The sequence below is a fragment of the Haemaphysalis longicornis genome, unplaced genomic scaffold (genome assembly GCF_048455015.1).
Source record: "Haemaphysalis longicornis isolate Haplotype H1 unplaced genomic scaffold, Haemaphysalis longicornis Haplotype H1 scaffold_1, whole genome shotgun sequence".
Lineage (NCBI taxonomy): Eukaryota > Metazoa > Arthropoda > Arachnida > Ixodida > Ixodidae > Haemaphysalis > Haemaphysalis longicornis.
Genome location: NW_027526203.1, coordinates 117,131,768 through 117,144,688, shown reverse-complemented (window position 1 = coordinate 117,144,688; position 12,921 = coordinate 117,131,768). Strand labels below are relative to the sequence as shown.

Genomic DNA, 12,921 nt, shown 5'->3' with positions numbered 1-12,921 from the left:
GTGCAGTGAAAGCCATTAGGTGTGCAACACTTCAACCACACAAAACTTCCTTGAACCTTAAAACCCTTGGCTTCTTAGTATTGCATCAAACTTCCAATCAAGGTAGCTACCTGCAATGTTTAGTGCCTTATTCTTGAGCTGAGCAGGAAGGTTCAATATCAAGGAAGACCAAATGCAAAATGTATAGTTTCCTCCGTAATGCGGCTCATAATATAGTTCCCTCCGTACTGCGGCTCATAATCTACTTATAAAAGTTGGGTACCCAAGCCATTTATTTTCGTTTGCATTATTCTTTTTGCTTTACGGAAAAATATTCATATGGTACAGCACTTGCAAGGTTTGGTGGTATTTGGAGTTTTATAAACATACCTTAGACTAAATGACCCCACATAGCAATAACAAGAACTGCAAACATCACAGAACAATGCATACAAGTTCCCTGGTGAAGCCCATGGTTGAAATGTAATGCCATTGTTCAGAAAACATTATTTTATCATGAGGCTAGCTTGTACATGGTGCCTTGCATTATGTCCCTGCCGGTGGATGTGGGGTCATTTGTCACTGTTGCAAATGAAAAGCCAACAGCCAGGGCCCATTAGTTTTGGCTAGTATTACGAGGTGCCTCACGGTAAGCATTGTACGTCGATAGACTTTTTTAGAGTTGACTAGAACTGAAATCAGCAAAAGATTCTCTACAAAACATTCATTCTATCCGCAGCTTTAGGGTTTGCTAATTTCCATAGTTGGGCTTCTTCTGCCTTTCTTAACAACATTTTTCTTTTGATAAGAAGGTGCACAACCAAAAGCAAAAAGCTTTTCTGTAAACCTTTGGTAGCTATATAATTGTTACAAAATATTTTACTCTAAATATGGCAGCTTAAACTGAGAATATTTGCATTTAGAAACATTAAAATAAGTTTAAATTGATCATAAATTTTTAGCTGTTTTTACGCAAAACTGTACATGGGATATGAAGTGCACCACAAGGAGGGCTTTGGATTAGCTTTAGCAAATTTGGGACATTTAAGGTGCACTGAAATCTCTACACATGCGCTTTTTCACTTTCTGTATCCACCAGGAAAATGGCTGCCAATTTAGACAGCGATTCTAAATAGTAGTTGACGTGCATTTTAAAATAATCACAAACATTATAGCTACAAAATTAATTTTTACAAGTTGTAGACATTGCCCGTTACACCAGACATTGGACTACACTGTCAAGAGCTTTGACATCTACAATGACGTCTACAAAGCAGGCTTATACTGGTAGAATGTTTCATACCATAATTACTGTGTGTTCAGAGCTCACTTGTGAAGTATGGATACTGCTGCTTCAGCAAGAACCGAGGATGAGCACCCTTCCTGGTTCTGAAAAAAAATAACAGAGGAAATGCCTTAAGCAGGATTCTGTAACGGGGTTGAATGAAACAAGAATGAACAAGAAATTCTTTCAAAACATGTAAAGCAATGCAAACAAATATTTATTTCAACTTATTTCTACAAAAGACCACCTCATGAAGACTGGTGGTGGGGTATTGGCTCAAAAAAAAAAAAAAGCAGAGAGCACTTATACAAATGCTACAGGGAGCCTTCGCAGCCAACAATTGTTTGAACACACCTAAACTAATCACTGTTCAACAAACTCATAAAAAATGTTTGAATGCATAAAAAACCAGTGGTAAACACAGGAAACAGTTAAAACAGAATGACGGCACAAGTTTGTCCCGTCGTTCTCTTCTGTGTCCTGGGTTTTCCTATGGTTTTTCATCCATTCAAACATGTACCAGCTAGCCCAGTCCAACGCCTTGGTATCATAAAAATATGGATAGTCAATCCTTACACAAAGTTGAAAAAAAAAGAAAGTATAAAGTAGGTGACAAAATTAAAACGACAGCAAATTGGTTGGCTTTTAATTTTAAATGATAATATAAAAAATAATGGCATGAATGAAAGTGAGCAGCACGCGAAGTACCTTGTTGCTAGCCCGACATTCCACTTTGAAGCAAAATGTCCGCTTTCAACACTACATAGGCTAAACATGCAATGAGGCATTCCTTTAGGCACACAAAATATACCATAATTGTTAAAAAAGCTACGAATTAGTTGAAAAAACCTGACCACGACAAATTGGAATTAGTGACTAGATACAGTTTCAGAAATACACAGCGACATCATATAAAAATATGTGGTTCCCATACAAAGATTGATCATAACAAAAATTCAGGACATTTATCAGACTGGCATCAATGTGCAAAGCAGCTTAATGAAGGAAGACGGTCTTCACTAAAAACATGTTAATATTGGGAGCTCATGTGCTTCCCTGCAAGTTGGGTGTGTAAACCCACTGACATCTTAACTAACCCGCCTGGATCATCCCTTGATAGACATTGAGGAATTTTACGAATTAGTTTATTGTAGCCAGCTGTCTAGTTTATTTCCCTATTTTTCTTGGCATTTCGTGTCTAATTCTAAATTTGGTGACTAGATTGCTTTTACTATGGTCATGCACTGGTGACAACGAATATTTGATTTTACTTTAAAAAAATTTCAGTTTTGTTTTATTGCTCACCAGCCAACGATCTGAAATATCAGAGGTGCTTAAAACGTATGTTGGCATTTCCTTCCTGCAGTGTAGTACAACTAATCATGACTTTTACCGTAATTTGTTCACAAATCATAATATGTGGAAAGTATTCAGCTTAATGAAAATGTCATTTCAGAAGCATGCACAATCAACAAGGCCTCCATGACTCTCATGACGTGGTCCACTTGTTTCTGTCACAAATAACCTGAGTGCAGACACATTCCACCGAAGACGAAGGTAACATGCCCTCTTGGGTGATGAATATTTAAAAAGCCTTACGAGTAAATTTGCTGCTGAGCACGTGAAATTGTGGCATTAAAACAAAAGATCCCTCTGCGGCATCTTTCACTTGGAGGAGCGCTTGACCACAAACTTTGAGAAGCTGGAAAATGCTCCATGAACCGCTCCAGCCAGCAGAAACGATGCAGGACACAAGTTGGTAGGCGGACCGTTGGCATCCTGCGATTGTGAAGATATTTCTGTTTAGTAGATGCTCTTCTTTTTGTACCACTGTTTATTTCACCTTTAACAAGCAGCTGAACTCCTTAACGTTCGCATAATAAAATGCTGCAATGCGGAACAGTTAGCAGGGTTACCTCAATTTTGCTTTTCTACGAATTAACACAATGTAGGTAATCTGCACACAACTACAATCAAACTACAATTTTCACCTACTTCACTGCTAACATCAGCGTTTGACTGCTCAAGCACAAATACAGGTTAGACATGTGAGCAATCTGCTAAACGTATCCCCACAAACTGAACAATCAGGCATCAGAAATCGGCAAGGAAGGAGGTGTCACGTTTAAATGGCACTTTTTTTGTTCAAAACATAAACAACACCTGGAAGCTTGAAGCGTGAGAGGGGGTCTTTCACGCTGACAATGTCAGAACATAGCTTGCTAGTGGGCACCTGCACGATGTGCACAATGTGTTTCTTGAAAATGCGTGCGAAAGTTTGATTGATGTGTAGGACGAGAATTGCAGCACGTTTTGACACAGGCCTTGTGGACGCTTCTGCCTGCTAATGCCAATGTGGATTGTTGCTAGTCGCCCTCTTCGCTTCTTTCTGAATATAATGCTTTAGGCATTATATTCAGGACAACGACTGCATCAAAACGTGCAGCAATTACCTACGTCCCACACATCGGTGAAACTCTCGCACACATTTTCAAGACACGCAGTGCATACATTGTGCATGTGCCCACTAGCAAGCTGCGTTCTGACATTGTCAGCGTGAGAGACCCCCTCTCACGCTCCAAGCTTCCGGGTATTGTTTATTAGATTCCATGCGCTGAATGCAAATCAGTGTACATTGGCGAAACGGGCAATCTGCACAGAAGATTAATGCAGCACTGGAACGAAGTGAACAAGGGCCATGCAAAAACAAGTTCACTGGCAGAGCACCGTGAGAGGACGGGACACGTGGTCGACTGGAACAAGACAAAATTACTGACAACTGAGTGCAATCTATCTTCTCGATTACTGCTCGAGTCCCTCATTGTTCAGACGACGCCCAACATTATCAACATAATGGATGGCAATCTGCACCATATCTATGCAAACTCATTGCGCCGCGTAATGCTCAATATATAGCTTCGTTTTCCACGACACATGCTCACCGTGAACAAGCAACAAACCGTTAAATGGCTTTCTTGACTTGGTCAGTGACCTACGTTTCATCACTGCAATAATGCTTTTACCTGCCTACACAGCATTCCGTCAAATACTGGACTACACCACATGAGCCATTGGCGTTCTTAACCTGCACCAGAGTATATAACCTTTCACTACTGCTATGAGATAGACCCATAAACGCACTTCAATATGGCCTTTATATTTAGCTCTTGGAAACATTATGTATAATTTTACCTTTAAGTTGCACCTGCTACAGCAGCTGGTACTATACCAAAAACATGAAAAAAAAAAACGGTGGTTTAACACGCCAAAGCTACACTTGGGATATGGGGAGCACTGTAGGGGAAGGCTTCGCATTAATTTTGACCATCTGGGTATTTTTGTGCGCATCGAAATCTCCAAACACGGGCGTCTTTACGTGTTGCCTCCATCTGAAAAGCGGCTACACCAAGCGGTATCTAACCGACATTCGCCTCCACAGCACACCACCCTAGCCACGGCAGTGGGTTAAACATATGAAATAAAGCGAGTTTTGGAGTGCAAATGAAAATATTAATCACACGTCTTATTTTCCCAATCGATGTACCTTTTGAAATCCACCATGCAATCCCCCCTCCCCTACCGGCCTACCAAAACACCTTTGTCTCAAGAGGTAATCAGGCTGTTGTTAATGAAGTAAGTATTTACAATCCGAGACTTGCCACCGTTAAAGTCATGCACTTTGTTTTAGAGATAAGCGACATTAGCCATTTGCAGCACCAGGAGTTAATTGTGTTAAGATCAGATTGAAAGAATTGACGGTAGTAGTTGAAAGAAATTGTGTGATAAATTACAACATCATCTGCAAATAGACCTACATGGGAGGATATGCAACATGGAAGATAGACCAAGCAACCTGCCTGGGGGGACAACAAAGTGGCACGAGCAAAAGAAGTATATAGTTATTAGAAGTAAACTGCATTTGAGAAGAATGAAAATCTTTTGCTCAAGTGAGGACATTAGGGTGAAGTTTGAGAAGTAGTCTGTGTCTGCGGTGTGCAATGCGATTGAATGCTTTAGAAAAATCGAGAAAAACTACCGCAGTTTGTAAGCCTGTGTCAATGGATCAATGTAGATCGTGAACAAATCCTGAAAGTTGTGTTTCTCAAGTAACCCTTGTGAAAACCGTGGTGATACTCGAATGTGATATTGTGATTTTATAAATAATTAGCGACCTGAGAGTGGATGAAATGTTTCCTGACCTTGCATATGGTGCTTGTTAGGGAAATTTAATGGTTAAGTACCGTCTCCTGATTTAAAGACTGGTGCTACCTCGACTATCTTCCAACCATTGAGATTAGTGCCTGTCATGAGAGACTGCGAAAAAAGCGCTGTCAGAATTCTACAGACTGCGGGATGTACTTTTCGGTATAGTATGATTATTACCAGTATGATCTGAAGTAGACCAGTTTGTATTGCAAGTTTAAAACCATATCGAAAGATCCTAAATGTTTGCTTGGCTTGATTACATACGAATACTTGCTTCAAAGTCAGTTCAATTTCTCTTCTTGCCCTTTAGTCGTCAGCCCCAGATTCTTTTCAATATCTCTGCTAAGCAATGACACGCTCCATACGCACAGCACTGCTTCATGAAAATGTTTCAAATAATCAGAGGCCACCGCACTGCTAACAGGTATACATCATGGCAAGTTCCACAACATGCAATAACTAACCTGAAAATACATAATCGGTGGGTGCACCGATATGGCAGCAGTGCCTGGACCGATGTGTCGAGCAAATGCGCTGACTTCTGAACGGGTGGTCCAAGCGGCCAGATGATGGATGAATGACCATTCCTGGCGGCAAAGCGTACGGAGCACCAACGAAAGGCCAGGCAGTACTTGGGTACAGCAGGTGCAGTGTCGGTTGGCCAAGGGAGGCCCTGGCAAAGCCTTTGAAACTGGACTGGAAGGCAGCTGACCCAGGACAGCCAGCAGCAGCACCTGCAGGTGCATAATCTGTGAGTGTGCTGACACTTGTTGAAATATAAGAAGAGCACACACAAAGCACGAATGCTTACATCAAGTAGATTTTTAATCGTTTAAAGACAGTAACCTCCAAGGCACTAATAAGAACATTCCCGGAACACCCCAAGTGAAATTTAGGTCACAGTAAGAATGTATTTATTAGACCCGCAGGTACTGTGAGTGGGGTATGCATGATACATGCAAAGCTAGCTACTGAGCTAATTTGCATGGAACGCATGCTAGCAGCTCATCTGTATCCCTTGCTTTCAATCGGAACTGGTGTGTGATAGTTGAGGCTCCTCCATTTCAATGTCTGACTTGTATCTGCACGTTCAATTCTCCAATATAAATCGAGTTGAGTGAGTGCCTACAGCTTTCTTGTTAGTCTCTGTATGGCCTGCGGTTTTGCGAAAATGAGAACTTGCGAATTGGCTCAATTTTCTGCACTAATTTAAACAATACATATGCCTCTGATATCAAGCCCCAGACTTCCCGAGAGCTACTCTGACAGAATCGGCAGGCGCCTCCCTCCCCCACTACCCCGAGACTATGCTAACTCCCTGCGAGGCCACATGCGCGCATTTCACCTTCAATTTGCACGTATGTGAATTCTATACCTCTATGAACTCTCAGACGGGCGTCGTCATATTCGTGCCGGACTCGTGAAACTCGGCAACGTAAATTACCGCACTCGCTCGCTGGCGCGCGGCCCGAACTCTCTCACCGTTTCCGGCCCTTGCATACTATTTTCTCCACCTTGCACTTTGTAAATTCTCATGTTTAACTACACCTCGTGCGCCCTCATCTCTTGCCTGCTTTTCTTCCAGCACAACTCCGTCAGCACCCGGTCGACGCGTACGCTGTCGGGGCGCGTTGGCGAGCGAGTACGGCAATTTCGCTGTTGTCAAGCTTCACGAGAACAGCACACATATCGCGGCCCGAAGACCGCGAGGCGTACGGTCGCCGGTCTCGCGAGCGCAATAGCTGCGAAGCGCACTGCACGGAATTCGTGAAGGGGGGGGGAGAGACGCCAGCCATGGAATCACGTGTACGCGTTTTCACATGCACTTCCAGGGAACCTCCTGTTCATGTTATTTCTTGGTATACCGCGGGTATTCACGAGGGAGGACTAATCACAGCGTTGTGCCACTCACGCGAAATTGCGACTGCGATCTGAAACCGCAAAGGCACTGTTTGAGAGACACATAAACAAACGCCCCAGTGTTAAAGAGCCTTGCGTGATGTGAAATTATTAGCAGCCGTGTACCATAGCGCGAGCATCGTAGCCAAGGTCTAGCTTCAGCGTAAATTGATGCTGACTTCTGCGGAAACGGTGGACTGGGCGCCAAACAAGTATACTAACTCACGTAGGCTCTCAGAGCAAACGAGATGGGGGTCTAGCGAATTACTGACCCATAAACACCAGAACTCGTTCCAACCAAATACAGAATAATAAAAAATGCGTACTTACCCGAGCAAAAACGATGTTTCCAACGTAAAATTCTCCTTCACTGTCGTCTTCATCTCGCGGACACAGGAACACGCTTTGTTCTGATGCAATGTCATCCACTTTTGACGCGCAGTATTTTATCCGGCGATGATCGTTCTTCCGGGGTCCCCATGTTCAACACACGCGTAGGTTAGAAGGGTAGACATCACCCATAAAGCTCCTATAACTATGATTTAGGCTTGAAATAGATAAAACAGATTAAATCACGCCACCAACCACTCGGCACAAAACGCCATAAAAAAACACACACAAAAGTGAGAGATAGTTGCCAGACTTCAAATCTAGCACCTCTATGTTTGACGAAAATTGTGTTACTACTGTAATGTTGGTAATTATCTTTCTGCTTTCAAAGTCTGAAATGTGTTTATAACTTAAATTTAAGGTTTTTAAACCCAAAAAGTGAATACACATAAAGTAATTGACATATATACTGATATTGTAAAGAGGTTTGACGTTTGTTTTGGTTTTGTTTTCACGGCGGGCTTTTCAAGAGAGAACGTGCGAGAAAACGAGCTACTTTGGGTTTGGGAAGAGGGCGGTAAATGTCGGCGTGATAGAAAGCAAGGAACAGGTGCTTACCCTGGTCGTTAAAAAAGGAGCTAATGAAACCCTCAGGTAAAAAAAAAATAATAATAAAAAACGTTTGACGAGGAATCGAACCATTGACCTACAAAACAGTAAACGGACGCGTTAACAAACAGCTATGTCGGCGGGCGGTGTTCGAGGCGCCTAAAACAACTCTATATTGTTGCTTGTGTCTAGTCATCGCCTCCTTTAACGATCGTCTAGTTTATGCTGCATTTTTGAAAGTCTGGCTGTCCTAACGCTTGTTTCTCACGCACCGGTCTTGCAGACGAGGCCGCATTGCTAGCGCTGCAAGCGATTGAGCCAAAGCTCCATTATTTGACTCAAGAAAAGCAATCGCAGTCAACCCGACCTTTTCTGCGCAAGCCACGGCAGCCACGAAATAAATGGAATGTGCCGTTAGAATTATGGCGTTGATAACGCTTGTTTGACCGGCACCGTCTTGCAGACAAGCAACGTCGCTCTAATACTACAAGCGATGTCGCTCCTGGCATGTCAGGCGCATCAAACCCATCGTGTAAAACGACTGCTAACAGTGCGAAAACCTCTGAGTTTGTAACAAGTGGGGATTTGCGGTGGCGGCGACGTAATAGGTACAGCAAGCAGGTAGGCAGAACAGCAGCGTAGGGTTACAACCTTTCCCCGAAAAAAAAAACGGGCCTTCCGGGGGGGGGGGGGGGGGGGGGAGGGGAGGGGGGATTGTGTTGAAAAAAGACGCCATGTTTTTTAACATGCAGTGCCATTTATTGTAGTGTTTTCTTAGAGAGAAATCAACATAACGTTTGTACTGAAAGTGATTGAGAGCTTGGTTAATCGCTCTGCATGTGCTTCACTGAAAAGTAACCGCAATTGCTGACCGCGGCGGTAGAATTTCGTTATTTCGTTCTTCCCTTAGGTCCCCCTCCATCTGAGGCAGCGCGCTCGCCCGCGTATTTTCTCTGCTCGCGTGTCTTTGCGCAGCTTGTCGACATAGGCGTGCGCAGAGTTCGGGGGGCAAAGTCTTACCGCTGCGCCCCCCCCCCCCCCCAGAGCAACTCCCGACCTCTTCTCACTGAAGGCCTTGCGGTGCGAACGCAGTGCAAAGAGGGATGGTTACAAAATTTTTATTTCAATGTGATGGAATTGCAACACACACAAAATATTTCTGAGCAGAAATTTTACTTTCATGTGTTACATCGGCAAGGCATGGGGCAAATTTGGCGCCCCCTTCAGATGATTAAAGGGGGCGGCCGCCCCCCCTGCCCCCCCTGTGCGCACGCCTATGCTTGTCGACACGTATTTATCGTCTTAGTTGTTGAATTGACGCTTATAAAACGCCAAAACGGGCATAATCACGGCACAAAAGCCAAAAAACCGGCTGATGACGGGTGGTTTTAGATATGGACCGGCAACCGGCCCGCTGTTTAAATAACCGGTAGGGCCGGTCCAAAACCAGGAAGGTGGCAACCCTATGGCAGCGACGAGCGAAAATGATTTTACACGACCGCCCCCGTTGGCCTGCGCAAAAAAGGAAGATAGAACCCCTGCATACACGCCCTCGAAGAAAGCTGTACAGCCGATTCAGTTTGTTGTGGACGAAGAGCAACCGAGGCTGCAGCCACAAACGATGGCGCTTGCCGTGGTATGAGCCAAAGCATATCTTCACATAGTTATGTTATCGTCCGTCTGACTGTTACTTACTGAAGGGAAAATTCAGAACACAAACGTTGACGTCTAGCGTCTATGCCAGACATAGACGCTGCTGTTTAGGCCCTAAAAACCACCTTCAGGGCGTCTGTCGGTTCTGTCTGATGGCGCGCTCGCGCCGCTGATTACGAACGAGGCGTCTGTTGGCGTTGACTTATCGTGTTGGCGAGCCCGTAAACGCCATCACGGTTAAACTCCCTGTTGGAAGACTACGCTGTTGGGACGATAGAGTGCCGACAGAGCTTCTTATTGGCCCCACAAACGCCATCAAGGTTAAACTCCCTGTTGGAAGACTAGGCTATTGGAACGATAGAGTGCCGACAGAACTTCGTATTGGCCACACAGGCGTGCTGTGAGCCCAACAAGAAAGTCTTGTTGGAATTTTTGCCCGGGGCATAATAATACGGGAACAAATTCTTAGGTAAATTCGATTTCGTTGAGGACACCGATGCCTCGCGTAAAAGTTTTATTTATAGGACTACAAGAGGCATTTTGTAGCCTTTCCTTCCCGTGCACCCAGACATCGAAACGAACCTTGTGATACACTCGAAGCAGTAGATTAGTGCAGAGTGGAGTTTAAACATTCAGCACGTTTTGTTCAATTTACGAACAGCAATTTTAGAGCCTTTCCCCTGGTCTATGTGGAGAGTTCATATTTATTCTCTCAACGGGCGGTGATATAGTGCAATGTGCGGTTTAAACATTCAGCCTGTTTTTGTGCAATTTTGCATGCTTGCATACACACACCGTTCTTTTAGGCACCCTAACGATAAGGTGCCGTGGTAACACCCCAATCGAGAAGAAATACTTTTTAGCACCCCTTTAACGGTCGTAGCACCCTATGAAACTGTTGATTACACCCCTGAATTTTGGCACCCTCGAGGTGGGGTGCCAGAGCAATATTTGGGTGCTTGAAAGGTGCAAAAAGGGTGCAAAATGTTCAGTACACCCTCCTTGCACCTTAAAGGGTGTAAAAATGTTAAGATTTACACCCCTTAATATGTGGCACCCTCATGATTGGGTGCCGGAGCAATGTTTTAGTCCTTAAAAGGTGCAAAAAGGGTGCAAAATGTTGAGTGCACCCTTTTAGCACCTTTAAGGGTGTTAAAAAGTTTAGTGTGTATGAGCGCTGCGCGCCGGAGTCGTCGTCCTTGCGTGCGCGAGGTGGGCTCTCGTGGCAATCTCGTCCATTGACGGGTTTTTTTGTCGCAGTTCGTTTGTCCCCTTTTCCTTGACTTTCTCCGTGTTCCTTGTGTTCGTTTTTACTTCTTTCTCCACCCGCAGCCTGCGGCGTATCCTCCTCATCTCCACTTGCCAGGTTTCACTTTTTTGGGCTTCGTGACCGCGAAATCGAGTGCTTTGAGTTATCGTGTCCGCTTCACATGACTGCATCACCGCAGCCGTCAGCGTAGCATCGTCGACATGAGTGCGCGTGCAGGGGAAGCCGCTTTCATAGTTAGCCTTCGCCGTCATCTTATGGCAGCCACGATTACAATCGCGGTAGCGCGGAGGCCTCGTGACATCCAAAACTCGTGCCTCCCGTTATTTATTTATTTATTTATTTATTTATTTATTTATTTATTTATTTATTTATTTATTTATTTATTTATTTATTTATTTATTTATTTATTTATTTATTTATTTATTTATTTATTTATTTATTTCAGGTACCCTCATGGACCGGAGGGCGTAACTGAGGGGGGTGGGGTACATCAGGATGTTCAAACTGTACGAACATTGGATACATATGAAACAGTATGCACAAATACTAAACCAGTAAGTATGCACCAGTACGCAAATATATACAAAGGCTTGACCCAAATCTACAAAGTTATTGCCCCGAGCATAGAAAACTAACAAAAATAATATTCGAAAAATGCATGCCAATGTAAATAGCAACATACTGAAAGGAAAATAAACACTGTAGCAAAAAGGTCAGAAAGACTGAAGTGTAGTAATCCCACACTTTCTTTCTAAACTTGGTATTGTTATGATTAAGTCTTAGGACTTGTGGCAGGGGATTCCAGTCAGATGAAGTTCTAGGAATAAACCAATTGTAATATGATACATTGCGGCATTTCGGGATACCAACTTTTTAAGAATGATCTATGCGCAATGAACCATGAGTTGGGGGGTTGGTGTAGATAAGAGCATTTTTAAGGGTGGCATTCAATTTATAGATTCCAAGGAAAAGGCACATGCGCGATATCTTCCTGCGCAGTGTGAGCGGTGGGATGGATAGAGTTGTTTTCGTTTGCGTTACGATTGATAAACAGCCGTAATCGTGAAGGATGAAACGCGAAGCTCGGCTCTGAATCTGCTCGGTTCTGAGTCAAAGGACAGGAGAAAATGGATTTAAAAAAGATCAAAATCAATTATTAAACCAAATTTTGACATTCTCGTCGTCATATTCACGACGAATTAAACTTTTCCAAGAGTTCCCGGGCAGGGCTTGCCTATTACGCCAACAGCCGCGTAGCACGCTCAGCGGACAAGTTCTGCCTGCCGTAAGGCGGCGGGCGTATACACCCCGTTAGGAATAGGCTGTTGTGTGCTTTGTTGACGCGACGCTCACGCTTCATTGGCGCGAAAAGCGACTCAGCCGCGAGTTTTTTTTTTTTTTTGTGGTGAGGTTGATTGATTGATTGATTGATTGTAGGGTTTAACGCGCCGACGCAACGCAGACGATGAGGCGCGCCGTAGTGGAGGGCTCCGGATTAATTTTGACCACCTGGGGATCTTTAACGTGCGCCGAAATCTCGTACACACGGGCATTTTTGCTTTTCTCCTCCATCAGAAAAGCGACCGCCGCGGCCGGGAATCGAACCCGCGACCTCGTGCTCAGCAGCGCAATGCATTAGTTTTTGTGGTGAGGTATCTTTTATTTCTCGATACCTCACAACAAAAACTAA

At 43.9% G+C, this 12,921-nt stretch overlaps 1 long non-coding RNA gene across 1 annotated transcript; it reads right to left on the bottom strand.

The window, feature by feature from the left end:
• Positions 1-1,041: 1,041 nt before the first annotated feature.
• Positions 1,042-7,977, bottom strand: LOC144179499 (uncharacterized). The gene is made up of 3 exons (XR_013324262.1): positions 7,700-7,977; positions 5,935-6,204; positions 1,042-3,043 (listed from the first exon to the last, which is right to left on the bottom strand). It is a non-coding gene; the product is annotated as an uncharacterized LOC144179499 (long non-coding RNA).
• Positions 7,978-12,921: the final 4,944 nt, after the last annotated feature.